This window comes from Adiantum capillus-veneris, chromosome 13 (assembly GCF_014529385.1).
Source record: "Adiantum capillus-veneris isolate H3 chromosome 13, ASM1452938v2, whole genome shotgun sequence".
NCBI lineage: Eukaryota > Viridiplantae > Streptophyta > Polypodiopsida > Polypodiales > Pteridaceae > Adiantum > Adiantum capillus-veneris.
This window is the reverse complement of record NC_140943.1, coordinates 140,940,323-140,943,250: the sequence shown is the minus strand read 5'-3', so window position 1 is coordinate 140,943,250 and position 2,928 is coordinate 140,940,323.

Sequence of the window (2,928 nt, the reverse complement as noted above, 5' to 3'; positions counted from 1 at the left end):
AGCCTATTGGATGGTCTCTAAATGGGTCCAATGAGAATTTAGTTTATTTATTTATTTATCCTAGCTTTATTCAAGCCCTCTCTCTCAAAGGGGGAAGGAGGAAACTTGTCCAAATGCTGCCCTTGTTGATTGATATGACTAAAGCATGTGATTGACTAGGCTTCGTGAGGTCCAATCAGTGACAAGCTTGACCTAGAAGAGGGGGTCGACCAAAAGGGGGTACGTTTGAGGGTATACTCTTTGTCCCACACACACACTTACACATTCATTCTAATTAGGTATTGAGCAAGAACTCCATCTCCTTCTCCAAGCTTGAGAAGTTGAGAGCCTACACCAAAAACTCTTGGCTAAGTGAGGAAACTATTTCTTTCTCGTATGCTACTTCTTATTCCTCTTCCCTACCATTACTCCTTGCTAGCTCTCTCCACCTTCGAGGGTGTTTGAGGTCTTGGGATTGAGGCCGGGGACAAGTTAATGCTTTGGTAAGATAGTTAAGGGCATAATGTTGAAATGCATGAATCTTACCATCTTCATGTCACCAACAAGGTCCCAAGTAACACAAATCTTGCATTGTACCAAGTCTCTCTTCTTGGAAGAATCTATAATACAAACGCCTTGGAGGGGGGACCCTGTAACAATTACTGGTCTATAAAGCTTGTAAATAGCAGAAAATAACTTAACATAGTGAGCATTTCATTAAGAGCAAATTCCTAATGAGCATACAAGAGTGCTTGGTTGGAGATAACAACATTAGCCTAACACCTAATTAGTTTGGCATAACAATACTTGAAAGAGGGAGAGAAATAGGACAATTGACAACTATTGAGGACCGGATTTACATGGACCGGTCCCCCCTCCATTAGGCATTTGTATTATAACTTCTCCCATTAAGAGAGACTTTGTACAATACAATTCATGTGTTCCTTGGTAAAAACTCATCGGTGCTATGAAGATGGAAGCTTCATGCACCAAACCTACACGTGATAACACATAACATCAATTACTCGTTGGTCTCAGACCCAAGACCTCACACACCTCGAAGATGGTGAGAGCTAGCGGGGTATGAGAGTAGATCTAGAGGAAGAAGGAGTATTCTTACGAGAAAGAAGTATTTCTTCACTTAATTACTCTTGTAGCTTAGCTTAGCTTAGTAATTAGATAATAGAGGAGAGAAGCATGGCATTGAAGCTTAGCTCTTGGTTGGATTTGCATTCCATATCCAAGAGTTGTTGGTGTAGGCCTCCATTCTCAAACTTGGAGAAGAAGATGAGCTTTCCATTAAAGCTTGGAGAAGGAGATGATTTTCTTGCTCTACACATGAGTTGTGTGAGTGTGTGTGGAATAATGCTCTTCAAAACATCCCCCTCTCTCCTCTTGGTTGACCCCCCTTGCCAATTACTCATGATGTATTCCTATTGGCCCTTGAAAAGCCTAGCCAATAGTATTTGAGTATGAGTTTTACTCTTGCTAGCTTCCTATTGGCCCGTAAATAATTTGGCCAATAGCCTTTGAGAGGCCCAGTCAAGAGCCTTGTGACAAGTGTCCATTCTTTTTGCCATTTTGTAAATGCCAAATAATTAATTTAATTATTAGCTTTGCTATTGGACCTTTTAGTCCTTTGGCCAATAGGAATTAAGCAATTTTAGGAACTGCTTAATTATCATTGGACCTTTTGACTGTCCAATAGTCTTTTAGGGAGACTATTTCTTATTGGTTATTTGTTTTAGCATTTATAAAAATAAAATTTTAGTTTACACTAGCTAACTTTTCATTGGTCCACCTATGTGCCCATCCAATAGGATTCAAGCAAGAATTGGGGGTTTCTTTGCATGCCTGACATGTGTCCTCTTTACTTTGTGGAAAGGGTAATCTTAGGTGTATAGTGTGTGTGTGTGTGTGTGTGTGTGTGTGTGTGTGTGTGTGTGTGTGTGTGTGTGTGTGTGTAGTCACTTCTCAAGCTTTGTCATCTTCCCTACTCTCCCTCTAACTTGTCCTCTAGCTATTTGGATTTTTGTACACACACAAAGCATCCAATTTCATTAACATTTGACCATTGGACTTACACTTTGAAATTTTGAAACTTTACCTTTTGGAAGTCTTAATAGGCTGAACCCTAAGGTCTTTGGAGCCCATTCATTGCACATTGCACATTGCTCTTCTGTAGATGGTACCCCTTTGGATTCCTAGTGTGGCCCCCCTCTACTGTGATGAGTCTGCTAGCCTTACTAATAATCTAGATTTTTCTCCCCTGGTACTTTCCCATATTAAATGATCCGTTTAACATGAGAAAATAATTTAGGAGAATTAGATATTAGTTATTATGACATTACCTGTCTCTTGGAATCATAGTCGTCATCGACTATGAGGTAGAGATGATAAAGCATAGTTATTAGTCTTTTGCTTAGCGGGTATAGGATCCCTATTTTACCCTACGACACCATTCCACAATGGATGACTAATCCATTTGGCGCTTGAGAGCCGAAGATGCCGCAAGCATGTCTGCGCATTAGTCCTATCAATCTTCCATAGTAGAGTGACAAGCTCTACTTGGTGTTTGGGAGACGTCTTCTCCGCAAACTTGATCCTAAGCATGCATACTTCTTAACATTTGTGCACAATAAAGAAAGAAGAAAGAGTCTTATAAGACAAAAACATTGATCATTTAAAACATATTTACATTTGCTTACTCTAGGGAATCATTGTAAGCATTGACAAGGTTTAGGTTATCCTTTAATTGTATGCCTTGCATCCATCTAGCATCTTCAAAAGGATAATGCTTAAACTTAATAAGATACCGTCGGATAATCTTACCACCTCTCAATACCTTGTCTTCCTGTCGGAGAATGGACTCTGGCTGCAGTACCTCTTCTTGGTCTTCAATCTCTGGTGGGTCTTCTATGGTTGCTTCTTGGGGTGGCTCTCCTTGGT